Source organism: Manacus vitellinus, unplaced genomic scaffold (genome assembly GCF_001715985.3).
Source record: "Manacus vitellinus isolate BGI_N305 unplaced genomic scaffold, ASM171598v3 scaffold_1_pilon, whole genome shotgun sequence".
Lineage (NCBI taxonomy): Eukaryota > Metazoa > Chordata > Aves > Passeriformes > Pipridae > Manacus > Manacus vitellinus.
Window position 1 is genome coordinate 21,011,754 of NW_021939396.1, and position 9,183 is coordinate 21,020,936.

Sequence of the window (9,183 nt, forward strand, 5' to 3'; positions counted from 1 at the left end):
GCCCGGGAGGGGGCGGGGCCTGATTCGCGCGTGCCTGTGGGTCTGCGGGTGTGTGGCGGCTGTGCTGGGGTCGGGTGGTTTGGGAAAGATGTCTGGGATCGTCGAGTCCAACCTGTGACCCAACAACACCATGTCAACTAGACCACAGCACTGAGGGCCACGCCCAGTCTTTCCTGAAACACCTCCAGGACCGTGACACTACCACCTCCCTGGGCAGCCCATTCCAGTGTCTGATCACCCATTTTGTGAAGAAATTCTTCCTGATGTCCAACCTAAACCTCCCTTGGACAACTTTAAACTATGTCTTCTCATCCTGTCACCAGCTGCCTGGCAGAAGAAGCCGACCCCCACCTACAACCTCCTTTCAGTAGTTGTAGAGAGTGATAAGGTCCCCTCCTTTTTCTCCAGGCTGAGACCCACCCAGTTCCCTCAGCTGCTCCTCATCAGACTTGTGCTCCAGACCCTTCACCAGCTCCAATGCCCTTCTCTGGACACACTCCAACACTTCAATGTCTGTAGTGAGGGGTCCAGAATTGGACACAGTTCCCAACAGGGCATAGCAGCCTGGCTGCCTCCCAGATGTGTGTGAGCCCTCACTGTGGGGACTCGGGCATGGTGGGCTCTGACCTGGAGCACCAGTAATCCCTGGGATGTGCTGCTGTCCCAGCCAGCCCAGCTCCAAGGTTTGATTCACTTCATTAATATTGATGAGTGACCGTGTAGAGCAACCCTTAGTGGTGGCAAATGCTTGTTGTTTCCATGGTGCTTAATAAAAGTGGGCATTTTCCAGCTTGCTTTTGAGTGAAGTTCTTCTTAGGTTCTGAATTTTACCATTTCAAATGTGAGAGGAGTTCCTGTCATCCAGGAATGCCCTTGATTATCTGCGTGCCCAAAGCACTTCTCACTATGTTGATCATAGAGAAAAGCCTTTGCCAAAAGCCTCAAGCCCTTTTGGGGTTGCTCCTGGCAGCAAAAGCCCTGGAAGATGGCATGTGGAAAGGAGATGGGCCCATTTCTGTCAGAGAGAAGTGTAGTAGGCATTGCCTGTGGGTATGGCTTTGATGTAGATAATGAATAAGCTTTTACAAAGGCCTCTGATTTGAGTTTTAAAGAAAAGCCTGGGATATGCCTGTTGAATTACATATTCCTCTTGGAAATTTTTAAATCCCATGTGTTTAATCCGCAGTGTAGTTATGTGGCTGAAAACAGAAAGACAACATTATACAGCATTTGAGATAGTCCGTGTGAAGCCCAAAGAGCGAGCACTCAGGTAGGAGCCTACTCCCCATAGCAGTACATATGTTGAAATCTGCCTGAGCTAATCAAGGTCTGGAGGCTCCAGCTCCTGTTGGATTACCTATCTGTTCTTCTTCTGTTATACACATGCTGAGTTAACCATGAATCTAACTTCATTTTACATACACCATCACCTCACTTACTGTGCCATCTTCACTCATGAATCACAGCCCATAAAACAGTATTCAGCTCAGAAAGAATTGAAGCAGCTTGGACTACTTTTCTTCTTACAATGCTCACCACTCCCACAGCTTGACTGTATGTTTGATCATTCTTCAGCAACCTGTGGCTAAGAGGTTGTAGCAGGCAGGTGAGGAACAGAAAGATTTTAACAGCATCAGTGGTCTTTAATTAAGATTGTGCTTCTGACTTACAATTTCTCTAGGACTAACACTCTTAAAGAGCTCCTTTACAGAACTACTACATCTGTGTTAGAGAGTGGTGGGAGTGATGAATTTTACTGGTAAAACTTCTCGTGAGTCTGTGCAGCAAGCCAGCTTAGTGAAATAATCCATGTTAATGGAAGCAACTTCATTTATAGCACAGCCTCCCTGTAGAGTTGCATTGACACAGCAGAGGGATGGGCCAACAGATAAGTGTAATGCTGAAGCACACCCTGAGCATGCATCAAAAGCCCTCATTTCAACAGAAAAACATTCCTCTGTTTCTTTGTCCATTATGTGATTAATTTTGAATGACACATCCAATCAGCACTGGAATGTTTTCTGAAAGTTAAGAATTGAAGACCAACACCCTATTTTGGTGAGAAATCAGTAAATTAGAAGAAGAGTAGGGGAAACACATAGTGCTCCTGGCAGCTGCTTGGCAGATCTAGCAGCTGAGAACAACTCTGTAATTTTCCTGGCAATTATTAGCATTTCATTATAACTACCTCCGTCTCAGTTCTAGTTCAAGTATGTTGACGCCCTGAATAATTTATTTCCTACAGAAGGAAAAAAAAATAGAAAAAAAATGGAAGGAAGAGATCATGCAGGAATAAATCTTTGAAGGAAATTAAATGGGTGGCATGAAACGAGAGTAGTTGAGAGGGTTACAAAAGGTCCCTGATGTACAGAAGGATGAGAGTACATGGGGAATTTGCAGGTAACAGGCAGATGGTGGGCAGCAATGAACTTGGACATACTAAAGCAACAAGGGCATGTCTACCAGAAATGTCAGCTGCTTCAGCTATTCCAGTTTATTCAGTATTTTATCAATTCAGTGAAACGTGCAGGATAGCTATAATTAAAAAGTGCAGGTCTAGTCGTATGCACATCTTGTTCATTCTTATAACTTGAGCAATTGCAAATCCCTTAAAAGCTAACAAAAGTAGGTACGATTTAACCTGGAGACTGGAAAAGTGTACACAAGATCCTGTAACTTTTCACCAAAAGGGAAAGAACAGCAAGGAGGTTCTCGGGAAATGTGTTTGCCTGCAGAGTACTTTTTCTTGATAAAAGAGTCTGTCAATGTGTCTGTCAGTGTTGTTGCTGCTATGGGTGATTTGCCATTTTCTGCAGCAGAAGCAGGTTCAATGAAATACAAACAAGAGGGTAAAAATAGAGTTCATGAAAAAAATTATGAAAGTCTAGAAAAGGTAGAGGATGATTAAGTATCTGTTACAGAATCACTCAATCACAAAATGGTTACAGTTGGAAGAGCCTTCTGGAGATCATCTAGTCCATCCCTCCTGCTAGAACAGGTTTGCCTAGAGCAGGCTGCACAGCATCATGTCCAGATGGCTTTATATCTCCTAAGACAGAGACTCCACAACCTCCCTGGGCAGCCTGTTCCCTGGGTTCTCTTTCACCGTTGCAGTAAAGTTCTTCCTCATGTTCAGGTGGAACTTCCTGTGCATCAGTTTCTGCCCATTGCCTCTCATCCTATTGCTTGCCACCATCAAGAAGAGCCTGGCTCCATCCTCTTGACACCCTCCCTTCAGGTCCACTCTTAATCTTCTTCCCTTCTCCAGGCTAAACAGGCCCAGCTCCCTGAGCCTTTCCTTGTAACTGAGGTGCTCCAATCCCCTTAACAACTTCATACCACTCCATTGGACCATCTCCAGTTGTTCCTTGTCTTTCTTGAACTGGAGAGCTCAGAACTGGACACAGCACTCCAGGTATGGTATCAACCAGGGCAATCTACCCAAGGCTGCAGTCAAGGGGAAAAACAAGGAAAATAGACGTTTAAATAGATTTTTAGATATTTGGCCCAGGCAGTTTGCAGGATGGGAGGGAATCTGAGGTTACTGACGAGGAGGGTTAAGAAACAACCTGTGAGGATCTCCTTTTTATACTGGAAAAAGGTTTTCAGTCTTTTAACCTCCTTCTCTACGTCCCTTGGCTAGCACTGGTACTTTAAAGAGGATAACTTAATGGGCAAAGTGCTGTCCCTGTCTGTCCTGCTCCTATGCCTCCAAGTATAGCAGCATGGATATAGGCAGCTGGTCCCAGAAGCCTCCAGTCTATCCACATGGGAGAAAACTTTACTGTTTTATGATTCTTTATAGCCCACTGAGGTGTCCCATAGACAGCATGAAACTACAGTGTGAAGGAGTTGGTAATCATAAATAATCAGTACTAAAAGTGATATTTTAGAAACACCTGTGAAGGAAATAAAAATTTGTAATGTTTCTTGTTGGTTCCTTTTTCAGTTTTTACTGCAAATTATTATTTGTAGCAAATTATATTGTATCATATATAAATTATAATATATAAGAATAATATATTATAAGCATATCATGATTTGCCCTCACTGTTTTACTGGGAATTTCCTGAGTTCAAGTCTAAACTGACTAAAAATATGTATCTTCTAATATTTCTCAAACATTAAAAAAATGCATCAACAAAACCAAACAACATAAATCAGTCTGCTTTGCAATTAGAAGTAAATAACTTATTAGCAATGTCATGTTATCTAATTATTAAATCATATATAGCCATAAGAAACTGGAAAACGAAAATTGCCATGTCACTTTTATTACTATAGGGTTATTTTCAAGTTCATCAAAAACAAATTTTTAAAAAAATTAACAAATGCTTACATTGTAATATGAATGTTAGGTATATTCTAGATTGTTTATCATAAGTTTTATTTGTTCTTCTATTCCCTAAATTGTGCCTGAAAATCATACTGAAAAAACTTTCAGCTGTAGGCTTGAAGTAGACATTTTTTTCAAGTGTTAAGGAAAATAGACTAAATTGTGGCACCTTTAAAATGAAAAATTGGTATTAGAAAAAATTAAAATAAATTTATGTTTTGTAACTATGAGTATGAGCAAGAATCTTTTGAAACAGTTATATTCACACCAAGTAAAACAAACACACACAAAAAAAGTATTAATTTAGTGAACAAAGGTCAGGAAATTCTGGGAGCAGGTACCTTTTGATGTATAATCCCAGCTCATTGCTGCCTCATCTGGCTTTTTAGGAAATCGCTTTTCCTGAGTCTGCTAAATTTAAATCCCTGCAGCAGCTTGGGGACAGAATGTGGGGAGCAAGGCACATTTATGCAGATTCGGGTGCTAATCCGGCTCAAGCTTCACCAGCTTCCCACAATGTCTGCCCTGTCTGTGCGTGTTCACTCTGAATTAACAGGGCAAACGCCTGTTGACCCCCCTCTTCAGAAAGGTGAGCAATGGACTAAAAATTGATTTAGCCAGAGCGAGCAGTGTAGGGTAGAAAAGGGTCTGGTCCAAACAGTGGTGGTGCACCCAAATGTAAGGATTTAACTACAGTAACTGGTGTTTTAAAATGTAGACTGCATGAATTAATTCTTTTTACATACATTTGGATTCATTTGGGAATTATTACACCTCAAATATAGAGGTAATATTGCATTTCTACAATGTACATGGTACTGAACTTTTATTCATGCACAGGAATAAATGAAAGACAAGACAGGAAACCTGAATGGAACAGGGTGGGAATGTACAGTTCAGTCTTCTAGGACTATAACTTTCACGTAAATCATGAGAGGCAATCCTGGCCATCTAACCAGGAAAGTTAAAACTTGGAAGTGTTTTTCAAGTCTTTGTTGAATTGGTAACAAAGGAGAACAATTGCCCACCTGCAGTAGTGAAATTTTAGGGTCTATAGCAATATTTGACCTCTTCTGATATGCTTGAAGTGTTTATGTATCCTTTGGGTATAAAGTGGTGTCTTTGACTTCTACACCTAATGTAAAATACATCCAAAAAAGACAGCCAAGAAGATGTTATTTCTGGTCGTGGTACATGAAATATATGTTTGACAATTTAAAAATTTATATGTAGATAAACATGTAACTTATTACTGCCTCTGGGTATGAGGAGATTTATGCACTAAAAGTTTCACACAGGTTTTGCTAGACTGTTCCTGTACTGCTCATGCAAAATGTGTATTTCCAGTGACAACTTCTAGCTTACATTCTTTTAAAACATTCCTGCTTTTCAGGAGTTAAATTATCACTTTTCTCTGGTATTTTTATATTTACATTTACAAAAAATTACGAATATATAATTTTATATGTACTTGTACTTATAAATTCCTTTCAATAAATATTAAATACCTAAATATGCTATAAATATATTTCAAATATGTTGCCAAAGTGTTTCGGGAGAGGGATTCATGGGATGATCTTCAAGCCTAGCAAACTACCATCAGACCTTCGTGACACAGTCATCATAACCTTGTATAAAAAGAAAGGAGATAAATCAGACTGTTCAAATTACCGAGGTATTACTCTGCTCTCCATTGCTGGTAAAATCCTTGCAAGAATACTTTCGAACAGACTAATGCCTGCTATAGCAGAAGAACTTCTACCTGAAAGCCAATGTGGTTTCAGAGCCAACAGGAGTACCACAGACATGGTGTTTGTTCTCAGACAACTGCAAGAGAAGTGCAGGGAACAGAACAAAGGTCTCTATGTAACCTTTGTCGATCTCACCAAGGCTTTCGATACTGTGAGCAGAAAAAGTCTGTGGCAGATTTTGGAACGTTTGGGATGTCCCCTCAAGTTCCTTAAAATGATCATCTGACTTCATGAGGACTAGTGTGGCCAAGTCAGATATGGCAATGCACTTTCTCTGAGTCCTTTCTAATAACCAGTGGTGTGAAACAAGGCTGCGTTCTTGCACCAACCCTATTCACAGTCTTTTTCAGCATGATGCTCCAAAGGGCCGCGGCAGACCTCGACAAAGAAAATGGTATCTACATCCAATATCATACTGATGGAAGCCTATTCAGCCTAAGGCGACTGAAGGCCCACACCAAGACCTTAAATCATCTTGTCCGAGAGCTGCTTTATGCTGATGACGACGCCCTCATCGCCCACTTAGAAGTAGTTCTGCAGCGTTTAACATCCTGCTTTGCAGAGGCTGCTGAGCTCTTTGGGCTGGAAGTCAGCTTAAAGAAGACAGAAGTTTTCTATCAGCCTGCACCTCAGGAAGTCTTCCATCATCCCCATATCACCATTGGCCAATCAGAGCTCAGATCAGTCCAGCAGTTTAATTACCTAGGCAGCCTCATCTCCTCGGACGGTAAGATTGACGGAGAAATAGACAACAGGTTAGCAAAGGCATACAGTGCTTTTGGAAAACTCCATAAAAGAGTTTGGCGAAATAAACACCTGAAGAAAAGTACAAAGATCAGTGTTTACAGAGCTATAGTGCTGTCTACTCTTTTATATGCGTCCGAATCATGGGTCATCTACCACCACCACCTGCGTCTCCTAGAACGCTTCCATCAACGCTGTCTCCGTACAATCCTAAACATCCACTGGTCAGATTATGTGACCAATACATCTGTTCTAGAACAAGCAGCAGTCACAAGCATTGAGGCCACGTTGCTGAGAACATAGCTGTGTTGGGCAGGACACATCTCAAGGATGAAGGACCACCACCTCCCTAAGATCTTGCTTTATGGTGAACTTGCCACCGGCTGCTGCAAGAGAGGAGCCCCAAAGAGAAGATACAAGGACTCCCTGAAACAACATCTCAGCCTTGGCCATATTGATCAACATAACTGGTCTACTCTGGCCTCCAATCCGGAGGTCTGGAGACACACCATCTTTAATGCTGCTGATGCTTTTGAGAACGCACGCAAGATCAGTCTTGAGGAGAAAAGACAATGCAGAAAGCATCGTACCTTGCAGAATTTACCACCTAAGGAGTCTTTCTGCTGTGCCTTTTGCAACTGGACATGTCTATCTCATATTGGCCTTTTTAGCCACCAACGCGCTTGCGACAAATGTGGGTAGAGCCCTTCCCAAATCTTCATTCGCAAAGCCCAGCCATGATGACTCTGGCCTCTAGTCGGGAGGTCTGGAGACACACCATCTGTAATGCTGCTGCTTCTTTTGAGAATGCACACAGGATCACTCTTGAGGAGAAAAGACAACGAAGAAAGGATCGTGTCTTGTCGATACCACCTAAGGAGTCTTTCCACTGTGTCTTTTGCATCCAGACTTGTCTGTCTCGCACTGGCCATTTTAGCCACCAGCGTGCTTGTAGCAAGTGTGGGTAGAGTCCTTCCCAAATCTTTGTTCGCAAAGCCTAGCCATGATATATCAAATAAATATTTATAAATATAAATATTACTCTGCTATTATAATTTTTCCTCATTTAAAAAGTATTACATGTCACCAAAGGGTAAAATTAACAGCTGCTTTCTGTGTCAGTGGTTCATTCTTTAGAGGATGAAGATAGAAATGGCAACACTCAGGAACATTTTTGCTGAAATTATGCTAAAATCCACTTTCCTTCATTATTTATGGCCAAAATGAGTTTCTCAGTGAAACTATAACATTCCATGATGCTCCTCTTCTTACAGTCCTGCAGGTGTACCTGAAGCATTTCTGCAGAAGCTGGTCTGTTCTAAAATTTCTTCATAATGTAAGTAAAAATTATCTTAGATTTGATTTGCATATTGTAAAGCTGATCTTAATGATTAACAAGCATGTTGAACACCTACAAGAACTGCAAAACCAAGAAAACATGTCAGCACCACAAAGCCACCCTTGGAACCTGATTGGCAGCCACAGCTCCATGTGAATAAGTCTTTATTATTTCAGGACTGATCTCCTGGGTTTCTTGGACTTTATAGATTAGTAAACATGGGTCCTAATACTGAAAACAGTCCGTATAAATTGAAATCAGACTGTGAAAGAGACAAAGGAGTAAAGAGAAAATACGGAAAGCAGACAATTAAGATACATGGATCTTTAAAATGAAGGAGGCTTTTTGTCCATTCCAGAACATTTAGTAATTTCTTAGCTCTCCGTCCTAGCATATAACTTACAGGCCAGAAAACTTGCACGTGTTAGCATTAAAAGACATTCTGACATATTTTGTCAGGAAATTAAGTAGGTTTTTCACACCTCTCCAAAAATCACTAGCTATAAAAGCCCTGTAAGGATCCCACTTCTGACAGAAAGACTGCTCAGGATTCCCTCTGCTCCTGAGAGACAAGGTGTAGTTTAATTTTTTTTGCTGATTAAATTTTAAGCTGAGAAGACAGAGTGGGTGAATACGGAGAATGTAGAAGAGGCCTGGAAAAGGTGATTGGGAGATAAGTGTACCATCTGTTCATCACATTGCAGTTTTGAGACATTTTTGCTTTGGTTACAAATTTTGAGTCCCTCTGGGTTTATTCTTGCTATTTCAGCAGCGATTATCAATTGCTTGCTTTCCAGGATTTTTTCTTTTCATTCATGTAATTTCCTGTCCACATTTTAGATTCAGTATTGGTAACAACAGTAATCTAGGTGTGAAATGGAAGTTGCAGAAAGTGGAAACTTCTCCTTTCAGTCTTAAGATCACTAAGTAGGCACTGTTGCATATCTTGTATTTTATTCCAAGGGCTTAATTTTTATTTCTTTTTGTCAGTCCATACTTTTATGTGACATACT